This window comes from Lissotriton helveticus, chromosome 3_1 (assembly GCF_964261635.1).
Source record: "Lissotriton helveticus chromosome 3_1, aLisHel1.1, whole genome shotgun sequence".
Classification (NCBI taxonomy): domain Eukaryota; kingdom Metazoa; phylum Chordata; class Amphibia; order Caudata; family Salamandridae; genus Lissotriton; species Lissotriton helveticus.
In genome coordinates this window covers 1,843,622,752-1,843,639,661 of record NC_136061.1, presented here as the reverse complement: position 1 = coordinate 1,843,639,661, position 16,910 = coordinate 1,843,622,752, and the positions used below count along the sequence as shown (strand labels likewise).

The following is a 16,910-nucleotide window of genomic DNA, read 5'->3' as shown; positions in this document are numbered from 1 at the left end:
TTGTCTAGTAATCCACGCTCATTCTGTAGTTGTCCTAATATAATCCTAAAGAATCTATGCTCATTTTTGAGTTATCATTACATTTTATCCTTGAGTAATCCACACTCATCCTGAAATTATCATGGGGTAATTCCAGAGTAATCCACTTCCATCCTAAAGCGGTAATAGGATCATGCAGGAATAATCCACAATCGTCCTTAAATTGTCTGGAGCCCATCCTGGAGTAATTCACACTCATCCTAAAGTTGTCAATTTGTATTCGTGGAGTTGTAAAAGGTAATCACTCCCTGCCAGTGGAAGTCATCAGAACACCATCCTAGGATAGTTTTTGTGATTACAGTAAGAGAGTCATCAGAACACCATCCTAGAATAGTTTTTGTGATTACAGTAAGAGTCATCACGTTTACATTTTTTCCCCTGTGGGCAGACTTCAGGATGGTTTGGGATGATGTCCCCAGATAATTGCAGGAGAAGTCATCCAATGACTTCAGAATCACTCCAGGATGATCTTCCTTTTTGACCAGGGTATGCGCCCGAACAGGGAATTGAACCCCGGGCCCATAGCTTAAGAGTCAAATGCTCTACCGACGGAGCTGTCAGGGCTTCAGCGCATGGCCCGCTGTACGGTGGCTCAAGATACTCTCAACCCGGGATACAAGAGTGGCCACCGCCGGTTCTGATCAGATTAATTAACTGATCTCGCCTCGAGTCGATGAGGGAGGCCTCTTAGTTGCCGCACCGCAGCAACTCAACCGGCGGCCATCTTAAACCGACTGGCCTCCGCCTGCCCGGCCACGTGGCACCCTACCGCGGCCCCGAATCAGGCCCAGCCGCCCCTCGCCCGAGTCCCCTCCTTACCGCAGTGCCGCAATTTAAAAACCCCAACACGAGATCCTCGTGGGTGGCCACCTCCACCCCCCCGTGGTATCCACCACAGGGCCCCGTACTACCTGGATCAATACCAGGGACAGGGCCAGGGGGAGGCGAGAGAGAGGTAAACATACCTGAGGAGTTGACGATACGACAGCTCCGGGCAATGCAAGCACTGCAGCACTCGAGGGGGGCGGACGGACGCAGCTCGTGGACGGAACAGCGCAGAGTCGCGGGTGACACAGGAAGGAGAGAGGCCGAGCTACGGCCGCCGAGGTATAAGTAATGGGGTCGCCCCTCCCACAGGTAAGCCCTCCCCTTGGCCGGTGAGAGGTGGATGCGGGGAGGGGCGCCCCATAGGTTGGCTCGAGCTAGCCGGGTGGGACTAAAGCGCTGCCCCGCCCATGTTCCCCTGCGGGTCACGCGGTCAGCGGCAGTGTCAGCAGCAACAGTGGTGGGAGCGGATAAGACCATAGGTGATAAAAAACAAACAAATCAACCACTCATATTACCTAAGGCTCCCGTTAAAGCCGCTGAAACTGCTAAATTGGCGGAAATAGGAAATTATGTTGGTATACTCATTTGGAGTGGGGAGAAGAGAGTTGGTGATTCCTTGGATGATGAGATTGTTCCTGGCAGTAAGGATATGAACAACAGTAACATGGAAGTATTAACCGAACTCCCCTTGCAGTCTGGCTTAGTCATAGAAGATCAACCATCCGAAACTGTAGACCTGCCGGAGCTGCTGGGTTCATTTACAGAGGAGACGGAACAGGTCTTCAGTGCTGACTATGAAGACGAAGACGAGGGCTGCAGGGCGCTGTCCGGTACTGTTAAACCTTTTGGGCGAAAAAAAGGAAAGACCAAGGCCAAAAACAAACTCAAGAGAAGGGAATGCGAGCGCTTTAAAATAAATCTCGCTTCCAATCATGCTATCTCATCTTCCAACTTACTCATAAAAACCAATAAGAGATGAGAGCCCTCTCCGAAAATGGATTCAAGCCAAGGGAGGTGTTAAGAATATGGTTTTGCGCCTGTCTGGCGCTAGCCCTAGGGAAAATACTGATTTAAGAAACTGGGCTAATTCTATGGATGATACCACCCCCCCATACTTCCTGCTAGCACAAAATCATCTTGTATGGTTCAAACCGAATCTCGTCCCCAATTTGATTCTTCAAACAAACAGGAGCTTAGAGGGTAAAGCTAGTCATAGGTCACCCCCACTCATAATGCATTCAATACAAATATAGACCTAGACTTTTTAGGCACATTATAAATGTATCCTTTTCTGGTACACCTTTTATTGTATTATAATTACAAATTTACTCCCCTATTTTTAATTCTCTGGGTAGTTGGTATAGCCTGGACTAGTAAAAATGTCTGATAATATTAATGAATTAATTAAGCTCAATTATGACTCTCTGTTAAAGGAGGTAGCACTTTCATTAAAAAAATGGCACAATATCCCACTTAGCCTAGTTGGACGGATTAATTTAATTAAAATGAAAATACTACCAAAATGTCTTTATTTATTTCAAATAATTCCCCTCCGCCTTAATAACCTTTTTTTTTAAAAAAATTGGACGGGATATGCAGTAGTTATATTTGGGGATACAAAAAAGCTCGCAGATCTTTGAAGTTACTGAAACTTTCAACTGAAAAGCTAGGGTTACATTTCCCGGAATTTAAACTTTATTTTTTTGGTTGTCTCCGAAATTTGCTTAAAATGGAAAACTTTCTCTTCTTTTTTCAATTTATGTTGGGTTCTGACTGCAATCAGTTTTTGGCTAGAGTCCACAACCCAAATTACTTTAAACGTGTAAAATTTAAGACCGCCAGGGAGATTGTAAGAAACTGGATCTTGATCTCGACTTTTAGCAAAACTTCTTTCTTTCATTCAGAACTACTGCTATGGGGTAGTCCAGGACTTCCTGAAATTTTTTCGGATGGTGCTGGGACCTTATCGTCTAACTACGGTATTAATACTTTAGGTGACTAGTATGGCCCTGATGGATTACTTGATTTTAAATCACTTAAACTTCTTTATAAACTGAATAACTCAATGTACTTAAAATATATGCAAATTTGGGACTTTTTAGTCCGGAAAATGAAAATCAATGAAGTAGATGACTCAGATATCATGACTTGTCTTTATTCGGATAAGACTAAATCATTAATTAGCAAGGGCTATAAACACCTAAATCGGATGAAAATTGATGACTGTATTAAACTAGCGGCTAAATGGACCACCAGAATTGATCTCAATATAACACCAAATCAAATATCCGATTCTCTCTGTCGCATCAACCGAATGGTTTAGTCTTCTAGTTTAAGACTTCAGTCATAAAGAACTATTTGTCAACTATATTACACTCCGCAAAGAATTTCCGGCAGGTCATCAAATAATACACTTAATGACCGTTCTAAATGCCCTAAGTGTGATCTCGTGGCAGCTGATCTGGAACACATGTTATTTACTTGTCCTGAATTATGCGAGTTTTGGAGAGGAATAGAAGGTATGCTTAATCAGAAGCAGATTACTTTTTCTCCTCTCTCAGCTCAAATTGTATTGTTAGATGTACAGGAGTTAAATAGTCCACATAATGATTTAATTACTATTTTAATCGCATGTGCAAGATTGACTATTGCTTGGATCTCTCCCGCATGTCACCGAGCGGTGGGCGCTAGTTAATGAAATCTTCTCGATGGAACTAGCAATAGCTAGAGTAAGGGGTTTACGTTCTATTAGGAAACAGGAGAGAATCTGGGGAAGTTTTTGTAAACATTAATTATATACTCCTTTTTCGTTTTAGATCTGACTTGACTTTAATATCTATGCACCTAGGACATATTTATATGTTATAACAATTATGAGAATTATTTGTTCAGATATGAATTTTAACTCTGTTTTATTAGTCTTTACTTGATTCTCTTATTGTATGACAAAATGAATGACTTTTGGTTTTCTTTTTCTGTCTGTTTCTCACAACAAACAAAAAAAAGAGGAAATTTGACAGACTAAGGTCTTAGTCCTGAGTCGAACCAAACCCATGACCTTCAGCTTAAGCCCGTCTCGATTGCAGTCACTTAACCCAACGAGCTGTCTCACCAACTGGAATGAATAAGTAAGTGAGTTCCCACTCATTTACAAGGCCTCTTTCTGTTATAGAACATTGCAATGTTGAGAGACCCAGTGAAAACAATGGAGCTGTAGTGGACTATTAACCCTATTATAGGCCTGCTGCTGTTAACTTTTTAATTCTTTCATCCACAGCCTCTGGCGTTCCCTCTCCCCTGTTTCCTCTGTACGTGAAGTTAGGCAGTGAAACGAGGGAGATAAAGGGGGATATTTCCAACAAATGGTGATATTTATTGCATTTTGTGTGAGATTTTTTATTGCCTACAAACTCCAGAATCTATCACCGTATTAGCGGCGTATTAGCAACATGCCGATAACAGGCGATAGCTTCCTGTTCCGGCAGAAATGGACGGGGATAGATTTAGTGTGACAGTGAAAAAAAAATCCCCGCTAATGTAAAAAAAAGTGGTGATGCGCCAATGAGCGACAGAATACGATCGCTACTTGGCACCAGAACTGCATTTATCATGTTCAGCTAGAAAATGCAATACAAAAGACCCGCCCAGGTAGAAAAAATAAAATAAAAAATGGAAAACAGCAGAGGAGCCAGGGATGAAGCTGGGACCGGTGCAGAGGCCACAAACAACCCCACAAACACCCAGGAGGACCAGCCAGAGCCCCTTGTGATGGCCAAGAGGAAGAGGAATCCCAAGGTCAACCAGCAGGAAAACCCGGTCCTGATTGTGGAGGTGACTGAACACCAACAAGAACTGTTTATCACCTCCCAGTTACATTGGCAAGAAATAAAGAAATATGGCAGGACATTATGTCCAAGGTGAATGCCATTGGAGAGAGGAGGAGGACAGTGGATGACTGCAAGAAACGCTGGCATGATACCAAACGCAAAACCAAGGCAGAACTAGCAGTTAACCTAAAAGCAGCAAAGCAGACTGGAGGTGGGAGTCCACTGCAACAGGAGGAGCTGGATGAGTTAGAGGAGTCATCAGTGAGGAGACAGTGGTCAGAGTTGTGGGCCAGGATTCTGCTGACCGTGACCAGAGACAACAACAACAACAGGGTGAGAAACAATCAGGGACTGGGGTGATGGGGGTGGATGGGCCCAATGGCACCCATGTAAAATTAAATTTATTGCAGTGCATACCCACAAACTAGGGTGGATCATGTCCCGGATACCCTTGTCGATGGTGGCACAGACACATATCACCCTACTCAAACAATACATTGCAAGACACATATTGGTGAGCACACAGACTTGGAAATGTGAACAGAAAAGTAACTCCAATATAGTCAAAGATCAACATCAGACCACTAAATAAGTGCTACATCAAATGGCAAAGTGGCACATTAACTTGAGATGCTGCAGGGTGGCATAATGCCCCCCTTGTCTAATCCCTACGCCCAAGGACACATCTCTCTCTGATGACAAAATGAGGATGCACTGTGAATGTGAAGGATCATGTGCACAAAGAGGCATGCCACCACCAATGTCAGCACACCTGCAACATTATGCATGTGTGTCTGAGTTGTGTGCAAGGTTGTGTATGTGCAGTAAAGTCCACCTATATGCACATGCACATTCCTGCACACAGCTCAGACACACATGGGCTATGTTGCATGTGTGCTGACATTGGTGGTGGCATGCCTACTCGTGCACATGATCAGTCACTTTCACAGTGAATCCTCAATTTGTCATCAGAAAGATGTTGCAATGTGCAGATGAATTGGAAAAGCATGGGAATGAGGCAGTGGGGAAATTCTGTAAACCTCATGCATTTCCAGGCAATGTGCCCCCTTGCCTGTTCATGAGATGCAGTCCTGTGTACATCAAGTACAGCATCACCTAGTGAGTCTGCATACCACACACACATGCAATGTCACAACAAAGTAACCGTGTAGGCCGCTGGATAAAAGATGCACATCCAAAAATGCACACAAACAGCACACTTCAGTCAAAGGGCGATGGAATACAATGAGCGGGGGGGCTATGCCTACAACACCACAGCACTTTGACAATGCAGATCAGGAATGTGTCACACAAATATGTACTGCATGCCTTGTCTGTGTGACATACTCAAAGAACCACAATGTGCCACAATGTGCCTGTAAAGCAGTATGACAACCAAAGTATGACAACAAGCAAGGATAGCAAAGTCGCAACAATTAATGACAAAGGCCCAAATGGCACACTCAACCCTTAGGTCTAATTGCACCCCTCCACCCCCAAGTGTACACATCTGCCATACAGAAAACAGCATTCCACATCAGTCCTGATGTGAGTTGCCCATCACACCATCATGTGCAATTAAACATAACTGTTTGGTAAGTCAACTCAGTCAGTGAACACATATGCAGTCAGGTAGTTATCACCCACATGCTAATCCGGGCTTTGAATCCCAGAACCAGGACAGCATGTATCATCCATGTCAGCAGCTGCATGGTACATAAACAACAAACACACATCACCCAGGCATTTGCCACTCAGGTGAGGGTGGTGGTGACAAGGCCTGAGCACCATAAATAGGCATCATGAAATGCATATAGATCAGAAAACTAACCACTTACACACCACACATGGGGTCAAGCTTGAGGATAATAGGTGTTGACACTGTCTGTTCAGCCAGCAATAACAATAAGAACACACCCTGCAACACATTTACAACGGGTAAGTTAACAGAAGGGCAGTAAGCAATGCATGCAAGATAAAATATGAAGGACAACATGCACACAAGACAAAACACAATTGACAAAGCTGCCTGGATGTCCATGTGTACTACATAGTGCAGCACATGTTGAAACAGCAAGTAGGCTCTCATTGCTAATGTGCCTAAAGGGGGCTCTCCTCATACATAACTAATCTGGCACAAAACATATTACCCTGCAATGCTGCATGTCCATGTGCCACATTGACAAGACAAGTGACAGTGCATGATAAATAGCATACCTGCAGGCACAACATATTAGCATGGTGCAGGCCACCTCACTGAGGTGGCTGAGTGTGGACAACATCCTTAAAGGAGCAGGTCACACTCTGATACATCCTCGTGTACATACAACCCCTGATGTAAACAACACATTTGATGTCAAACAATGCACACGTCTCCAAACTCTGACTAAGACCCATATTCCACCCAGTTTACAACATCTCATCATTTTAAATGCACAGAAGTGAAAGGATCACTGGCTGAAAGGTGTAACGGGCAGCAAAACCAAAGCTGCAGGTGCCACCATCACACAATGCAGTGCACACACATACAAATCTGAGCTCATCAACATTTACTACTTTGTGGTACAAACTGCATTACTCACACAAATGAACAGAGGACACAACTGGTGCCGCCTGTGTGTAAAAATTGCAGAATCACATTTGTCATAGCTGGAAACTGTGAGATGGCAATGTACAACAACAACATCACATCTGTGATGTCCTCAAAATTATCACTATCCCGCAACAAATAGGCATCTCCTCAAAAACAGTCTGAATGTACACTATCCTGCAGTCTGCTTGTAATGTCCCACAATGTATGATCATACATGAAAAACACTGTTGAACTGTATCTCCCCTATCACATTGCAGAGGGAGAGACATCACCTCCTGGACAGCAGACTGCTCCAACCTTCACTGATGACGAGGATAATTACCCCAACATAAATCAGGATGAACTTCAAAATCTGCTAGACTCCTTCAGCACCCCTCTTCCAGAAGGAGGGCAACACAGCAGCATTGCGGCAACCCCACACCCTACACACCAACCAGCAGCAAGCACCTCCCACCATAGCTGGCTACCAGGACATCGAGGACCCACATCTGGCCTTCCAATGCCTTGTGCTACAGGTCCAGCGGGAGATGGCTGAACAGGTGTGGGTGGGGTTTGAAGGCTGGTGGGCAAACTTTAGGCCATACGTGGGTGTCTGAGTCCCATCCGGGACCACATACAGAAGATCAAGGACACCCCCAGCCCGCTCAATGCTCTCCAACGGTCCATGGCTGACATTGCTGGAGTCATGATTCTGAAACAACAACAACTGTCTGGTCAGAATGGCTCCAGCAATGTCAGCCAGGATGTGGGCAACATCCGTCAGATAATGGAGAGCATGGACCCGATGCAGGCACAAGATATGGCTGCCATGGCTACACACCAGCGCAATTTAGCTGGAATATATCATGCCCTGCACCTGCTCATCACGTCATTGCTGCTCCAAGCTCTGGCGCAGATGAATGCTACTGCTGCTTCTCCATCCTCATTTCCGCCACCTGATGTGTCAGTGCCTAACAGTGCTGCACCCACTATACCACCTCCCACATGTAAGGCACATGACAGAATAGATGTACAAAGAGGAGGATTATAGTGCATTTGTGCTAAGGAGAAAGCAGTAGCGTCCATCAACGCCAAAAGGCCCGTTTCTTCTTGGTGCAGGGCTTACTATCATTACAAAAGGGGATGATGGACGGAGCATTTGAGCAAATCAAACACTCACCCCCAGTCAACTGATCTGGGTTTAATCCATCACCATTCTTTAGCCCACTCAGCCACCCCAGTTCAGACATGGCCATATGCAAATCAGTCTGACCCTGTGCCTCATGGGAACAGTCCAGCCCGAACTGCCAAGCCATGTCTTCCCTGGACCGGAAACAAGCATCCTGGGACCGGTTTCGGATTCATAATCCTCATCAGCCAGGCTATTTTGAATCCAGTGGCCAAGTGAGCAAGGGACTCACGTCTGAGCATACCCTGCGACACTTCAGGTGAACAAAGCGATACAAAAGGGGATGATGGACGGAGCGTTTGAGCAAATCAAACACTCACCTCCAGTCAACTGATCTGGGTTTAATCCATCACCATTCTTTAGCCCACTCAGCCACCTCAGTTCAGACATGGCCATATGCAAATCAGTCTGACCCTTTGCCTCATAGGAACAGTCCAGCCCGAACAGCCAAGCCATGTCTTCCCTGGACCGGAAACAAGCATCCTGGGACCAGTTTCGGAATCATAATCCTCATCAGCCAGGCTATTTTGAATCCAGTGGCCAAGTGAGCAAGGGACTCACGTCTGAGCATACCCTGCCACACTTAGGGCGAACAAAGCGATACAAAAGGGGATGATGGACGGAGCGTTTGAGCAAATTAAACACTCACCCCCAGTCAACTGATCTGGGTTTAATCCATCACCATTCTTTAGCCCACTCAGCCACCCCAGTTCAGACATGGCCATATGCAAATCAGTCTGACCCTGTGCCTCATGGGAAAAGTCCAGCCCAAACTGCCAAGCCATGTCTTCCCTGGACCGGAAAAAGCATCTTGGGACTGGTTTCGGATTCATAATCCTCATCAGCCAGGCTATCTTGAATCCAGTGGCCAAGTGAGCAAGGGACTCACGTCTGAGCATACCCTGCCACACTTAGGGCGAACAAAGCGATACAAAAGGGGATGATGGACGGAGTGTTTGATCAAATCAAACACTCACCCCCAGTCAACTGATCTGGTTTTAATCCATCACCATTCTTTAGCCCAATCAGCCACCCGAGTTCAGACATGACCATATGCAAATCAGTCTGACCCTGTGCCTCATGGGAACAGTCCAGCCCGAACTGCCAAGCAATGTCTTCCCTGGACCGGAAACAAGGATCCTGGGACCGGTTTCGGATTCATAATCCTCATCAGCCAGGCTATCTTGAATCCAGTGGCCAAGTGAGCAAGGGACTCACGTCTGAGCATACCCTGCCACACTTAGGGCGAACAAAGCGATACAAAAGGGGATGATGGACGGAGCCTTTGAGCAAATCAAACACTCTCCCCCAGTCAACTGATCTGGGTTTAATCCATCACTATTCTTTAGCCCACTCAGCCACCCCAGTTCAGACATGGCCATATGCAAATCAGTCTGACCCTGTGCCTCATGGGAACAGTCCAGCCCGAACTGCCAAGCCATGTCTTCTCTGGACCGGAAACAAGCATCCTGGGCCCGGTTTCGGATTCATACTCCTCATCAGCCAGGCTATCTTGAATCCAGTGGCCAAGTGAGCAAGGGACTCACGTCTGAGCATACCCTGCCACACTTAGGGCGAACAAAGCGATACAAAAGGGGATGATGGACGGAGCCTTTGAGCAAATCAAACACTCTCCCCCAGTCAACTGATCTGGGTTTAATCCATCACTATTCTTTAGCCCACTCAGCCACCCCAGTTCAGACATGGCCATATGCAAATCAGTCTGACCCTGTGCCTCATGGGCACAGTCCAGCCCGAACTGCCAAGCCATGTCTTCCCTGGACCGGAAACAAGCATCCTGGGACCGGTTTCGGAATCATAATCCTCATCAGCCAGGCTATCTTGAATCCAGTGGCCAAGTAAGCAAGGGACTCACGTCTCACGTCTGAGCATACACTGCCACATTTAGGGCGAACAAAGCGATACAAAAGGGGATGATGGACGGAGCATTTGAGCAAATCAAACACTCACCCCCAGTCAACTGATCTGGGTTTAATCCATCACTATTCTTTAGCCCACTCAGCCACCCCAGTTCAGACATGGCCATATGCAAATCAGTCTGACCCTGTGCCTCATGGGAACAGTCCAGCCCGAACTGCCAAGCCATGTCTTCTCTGGACCGGAAACAAGCATCCTGGGCCCGGTTTCGGATTCATAATCCTCATCAGCCAGGCTATCTTGAATCCAGTGGCCAAGTGAGCAAGGGACTCACGTCTGAGCATACCCTGCGACACTTAGGGCGAACAAAGCGATACAAAAGGGGATGATGGACGGAGCATTTGAGCAAATCAAACACTCACCCCAGTCAACTGATCTGGGTTTAATCCATCACTATTCTTTAGCCCACTCAGCCACCCCAGTTCAGACATGGCCATATGCAAATCAGTCTGACCCTTTGCCTCATAGGAACAGTCCAGCCCGAACAGCCAAGCCATGTCTTCCCTGGACCGGAAACAAGCATCCTGGGACCAGTTTCGGAATCATAATCCTCATCAGCCAGGCTATAGATCTACTGGACTAGGGAACAACTACTTGGTTTCCGCCCCCACACTGCCTCCTCCTGTATGCACGGGATGATGAGCAGCGACAGGGTATGCCCTCATTGCAGCTTTCGCATGACTACTATGCCGCGGGACACTACGGAGCAGGCACTGTCCTGCGGCCTCCTGAATGTCAGGTCGTTACGTAAACACAGGCTCGATGTGTTCGAGCTGATTACGGAAAAAAAACTTGATTTACTGTTTCTAACTGAAACGTGGTTAGATCAGTTTTCCGACTCTGACATTATTGAAGCTACACCGGAGAATTACTCCTGGGTCAGGCAAGATAGGCCTGAGGGAGTGGGAGGGGGGATTGCGATTATTTTTAAGGACACTTTGGGTTGCTGCTTAGAACGCACGCCGATCATGGAGAGTGAGGCGGGTCTCTTCTCGATTAAAATTAATGGGGCCATGACGCTTAATGGATGTCTGGTATATCGGCCCCCAGGGGCCTGCACTAAGTTTAGGGAGAGCCTGTTAGAAAGCCTCATGGAGGCGACCCTGCGCAGGGATAAATTTCTCCTTTTAGGAGATCTCAACCTGCACCTCAACTGCCCTGAGGCTATCGGGGTTGAGGATTTTGGTCGGGACATGCTTGCCCTGCAACTGGACCTGAAACTTAAGTCGCCTACGCATCGACTGGGACACCTCCTGGACCCGGTCTATGCTAATTGGGAAGGTGTGGAAGTGTCAGGTGTTGAACCCTTTCCCTGGACCGACCACTTCCTGGTGGCATTCTCCATACAGAGTAGAAACTCCAACAAAACCAGCCAGGTACCCGCTAACTATCTTAGGAGGAAGTGGGCCAAATTCTCGGTGGCAGCTTTTAACCAAGCCCTAACTAGGGACGGTTTGCCAGGGGGTGAGGACATAGAAACAGCTGTCCTCAATCTGAATCAGCGCATTACGGCAGCGCTTGACCAGACAGCCCCACTCTGCCGCCCTACTACTACAGGCGCTCGGAAAGATCGCTCAGCTCCTTGGTTCAGTGCTGAGTTGAGACTGACAAAGGCAGACTGTAGGCGGGCAGAAAAAGTCTGGAGGGTGTCTTATGACAACCAGGCCAGGGATCTATTTCTGGAAAAAAGGCGCATTCACCACAGGCTGATAAAAAAGTCTAAGGCAGCCTATTTTGCGGAACAAATTCAGGGGGCGGAAAACTCTGCCAAGGAACTTTTTGGCATCTATAAATCCTTGACGTCGGTGCAGGCATCTACAGAGCCGGAGAGCTGCTCTACGGAGTCTTGTGACCGAATTGCAAACTACTTCTCCGCTAAAGTAGAGAAGATTTATTCAACTTTCCCTATTCGGCCTATAGGGCTGGACCTAGAGGAAGCAATAGGGCACACAGAGACGGCAGGGCATATTACACGCTTTTGCACCCCTCCTCCTGAGGAATTATTAGTGGTGTGCCGCTCTGTAAAAACAGGTTCCCCGTGGGACCCGGTGTCGCCTAAACGCTTGGCAGACAGTCTGGTAGTCCTGGAGCCTTATATAAGGCATATCCTCGGTGTATCTTTCGGGTCAGGGAAGCTGCCGGTCGGATGGAAACAGGCGGTGGTGCTCCCGCTCAGGAAGAAACCACATTTAGGCTTCGAGGTATTAGAAAATCTGAGGCCCATCTCCCTCCTGCCTTTTCTGTCAAAAGTGGCGGAAAAGGTGGTTAATATCCAAATTATGAAGCACGTAGAGGAAAGGGGACTGCTCCATGCGACGCAGTTTGGTTTCAGGCCACGTCATTCCACTGAGTCCGCCCTCCTCATGGCAACGGAACATCTGAGAGAGGGCGTGGATGCAGGCCAAACTATGGCTCTGATCTTGTTGGACCTCAGCGCGGCGTTCGACACTGTAGCACACAACATCTTGCTACAGTGTCTGAACAGAGGTGGCATCTCTGGCACCGCGCTGAGATGGATCCAAGACTTCCTCAATGAGAGAAGTTTTCAAGTCAGGCAGGGAGACTGCTATTCTAGGGGGGTGCCTTTGGGCCAAGGCGTGCCGCAGGGCTCGTCCTTGAGCCCTACCCTTTTTAATTTGTACGTCGCGCCTGTTGCATCGATCGTGGAGAGTCATGGCCTCCAACTAGTCTCTTATGCCGACGACACGCAGCTGGTAATCTCCCTGTCGCAGGCGCCCTGTCTTGCTGCCGATGGCTTCCGCTCGTGTATGAAAGATCTTGCCGAATGGATGGCCAACAATTGCTTGAAGCTGAACGGCAGCAAGACAGAGGTGCTGGTGGTAGGGAGAGCCCAGTCTGCCTGGTCGCCGGCATGGTGGCCCTCCTGCCTTGGCCCCACCCCTACCCCGTGCCTAGAGGCGCGCAATTTGGGGGTGTGGTTTGACGTAGGGCTCACCTTTGGCCCCCAGATTAATCGGGTGGTGGGAGTCTGCTTCGGGATTCTGAAGAAGCTGAGAAAGGTCCTGGACTTACTCCCGCTGGAAGCACGTCAAACCCTGGTTCATGCCCTGGTAACAGCTCGGGCGGACTATGGGAACCTGCTGTACCTGGGAGCGCCAGAAAAAAGCATGGCCCGGCTGCAAGTGCTGCAGAATGCGGCTGCACGGCTGATACTCAGACTGCCAAAAAGGGCGCACTCTAAGGCGGCCCTCCAGCAGCTACACTGGCTCCCTGTAAGGAGAAGAGTGGAGTATAAAGCCCTATGTACCTGTCACCGTATTTTGAATGGCAGGGCACCCGTCCCCCTGACGAATTTGATTGAAGCCTACATACCAACACGGGCACTTAGATCAACAGGGGGTGGCTTACTGAGGACCCCAAGAATCAAGAAGGCCCGCATGGGAGGCAGGTCTTTCAGATATTTGGCGGCAACTTACTGGAACAAACTGCCAACGGACCTGCGTCTGGAACTAGATGAGGCCAGATTCCGGGCAAAATTAAAAACCTATCTTTATAGCAAATAAGGGCCCGTGATGTTTTTGCTCCCTGTCATCTGTCTACTCCCACTCTCAGCGCGTGGACACGCCGGTGTGCGTAAGCGCAGCGCTCAATAAATGTCCCAATAAATAAATAAATAAAAATAAAATTTTGAATCCAGTGGCCAAGTGAGCAAGGGACTCACGTCTGAGCATACCCTGCCACACTTAGGGCGAACAAAGCGATACAAAAGGGGATGATGGACGGAGCGTTTGAGCAAATTAAACACTCACCCCCAGTCAACTGATCTGGGTTTAATCCATCACCATTCTTTAGCCCACTCAGCCACCCCAGTTCAGACATGGCCATATGCAAATCAGTCTGACCCTGTGCCTCATGGGAAAAGTCCAGCCCAAACTGCCAAGCCATGTCTTCCCTGGACCGGAAAAAGCATCTTGGGACTGGTTTCGGATTCATAATCCTCATCAGCCAGGCTATCTTGAATCCAGTGGCCAAGTGAGCAAGGGACTCACGTCTGAGCATACCCTGCCACACTTAGGGCGAACAAAGCGATACAAAAGGGGATGATGGACGGAGTGTTTGATCAAATCAAACACTCACCCCCAGTCAACTGATCTGGTTTTAATCCATCACCGTTCTTTAGCCCAATCAGCCACCCGAGTTCAGACATGGCCATATGCAAATCAGTCTGACCCTGTGCCTCATGGGAACAGTCCAGCCCGAACTGCCAAGCCATGTCTTCCCTGGACCGGAAACAAGGATCCTGGGACCGGTTTCGGATTCATAATCCTCATCAGCCAGGCTATCTTGAATCCAGTGGCCAAGTGAGCAAGGGACTCACGTCTGAGCATACCCTGCCACACTTAGGGCGAACAAAGCGATACAAAAGGGGATGATGGACGGAGCCTTTGAGCAAATCAAACACTCTCCCCCAGTCAACTGATCTGGGTTTAATCCATCACTATTCTTTAGCCCACTCAGCCACCCCAGTTCAGACATGGCCATATGCAAATCAGTCTGACCCTGTGCCTCATGGGAACAGTCCAGCCCGAACTGCCAAGCCATGTCTTCTCTGGACCGGAAACAAGCATCCTGGGCCCGGTTTCGGATTCATAATCCTCATCAGCCAGGCTATCTTGAATCCAGTGGCCAAGTGAGCAAGGGACTCACGTCTGAGCATACCCTGCCACACTTAGGGCGAACAAAGCGATACAAAAGGGGATGATGGACGGAGCCTTCGAGCAAATCAAACACTCTCCCCCAGTCAACTGATCTGGGTTTAATCCATCACTATTCTTTAGCCCACTCAGCCACCCCAGTTCAGACATGGCCATATGCAAATCAGTCTGACCCTGCGCCTCATGGGCACAGTCCAGCCCGAACTGCCAAGCCATGTCTTCCCTGGACCGGAAACAAGCATCCTGGGACCGGTTTCGGAATCATAATCCTCATCAGCCAGGCTATCTTGAATCCAGTGGCCAAGTGAGCAAGGGACTCACGTCTCACGTCTGAGCATACACTGCCACATTTAGGGCGAACAAAGCGATACAAAAGGGGATGATGGACGGAGCATTTGAGCAAATCAAACACTCACCCCCAGTCAACTGATCTGGGTTTAGTCCATCACTATTCTTTAGCCCACTCAGCCACCCCAGTTCAGACATTGCCATATGCAAATCAGTCTGACCCTGTGCCTCATGGGAACAGTCCAGCCCGAACTGCCAAGCCATGTCTTCTCTGGACCGGAAACAAGCATCCTGGGCCCGGTTTCGGATTCATAATCCTCATCAGCCAGGCTATCTTGTATCCAGTGGCCAAGTGAGCAAGGGACTCACGTCTGAGCATACCCTGCCACACTTAGGGCGAACAAAGCGATACAAAAGGGGATGATGGACGGAGCATTTGAGCAAATCAAACACTCACCCCAGTCAACTGATCTGGGTTTAATCCATCACTATTCTTTAGCCCACTCAGCCACCCCAGTTCAGACATGGCCATTTGCAAATCAGTCTCACCCTGCGCCTCATGGGCACAGTCCAGCCCGAACTGCTAAGCCATGTCTTACCTGGACCGGAAACAAGCATCCTGAGACCGGTTTCGGAATCATAATCCTCATCAGCCAGGCTATCTTGAATCCAGTGGCCAAGTGAGCAAGGGACTCATGTCTGAGCATACCCTGCCACATTTAGGGCGAACAAAGCGATACAAAAGGGGATGATGGACGGAGCGTTTGAGCAAATCAAACACTCACCCCCAGTCAACTGATCTGGGTTTTAATCCATCACTATTCTTTAGCCCACTCAGCCACCCCAGTTCAGACATGGCCATATGCAAATCAGTCTGACCCTGTGCCTCATGGGAACAGTCCAGCCCGAACTGCCAAGCCATGTCTTCCCTGGACCAGAAACAAGCCTCCTAAAACCGGTTTCGGATTCATAATCCTCATCAGCCAGGCTCTCTTGAATCCAGTGGCCAAGTGAGCAAGGGACTCACGTCTGAGCATACCCTGCCACATTTAGGGCGAACAAAGCGATACAAAAGGGGATGATGGAAGGAGCGTTTGAGCAAATCAAACACTCACCCCCAGTCAACTGATCTGGGTTTAATCCATCACCATTCTTTAGCCCACTCAGCCACCCCAGTTCAGACATGGCCATATGCAAATCAGTCTGACCCTGTGACTCATGGGAACAGTCCAGCCCGAACTGCCAAGCCATGTCTTCCCTGGACCGGAAACAAGCATCCTAAAACCGGTTTCGGATTCATAATCCTCATCAGCCAGGCTATCTTGAATCCAGTGGCCAAGTGAGCAAGGGACTCACGTCTAAGCATACCCTGCCACACTTAGGGCGAACAAAGCGATACAAAAGGGGATAATGGACGGAGCGTTTGAGCAAATCAAACACTCACCCCCATTCAACTGATCTGGGTTTAATCCATCACCATTCTTTAGCCCACTCAGCCACCCCAGTTCATACATGGAAATATGCAAATCAGTCTGACCCTGTGCCTCATGGGA

At 48.2% G+C, this 16,910-nt stretch overlaps 1 long non-coding RNA gene across 1 annotated transcript in view; it reads left to right on the top strand.

Annotated features, from left to right (window-relative positions):
• LOC144823887 (uncharacterized) overlaps nucleotides 1-16,910 on the top strand; it is a 322,915-nt gene that overhangs the window by 28,217 nt on the left and 277,788 nt on the right. Inside the window, exon 4 of the long non-coding RNA XR_013608849.1 lies at nucleotides 3,874-3,995. This is a non-coding gene — a long non-coding RNA (uncharacterized LOC144823887). The remainder of the gene's footprint in view (nucleotides 1-3,873; nucleotides 3,996-16,910) is intronic.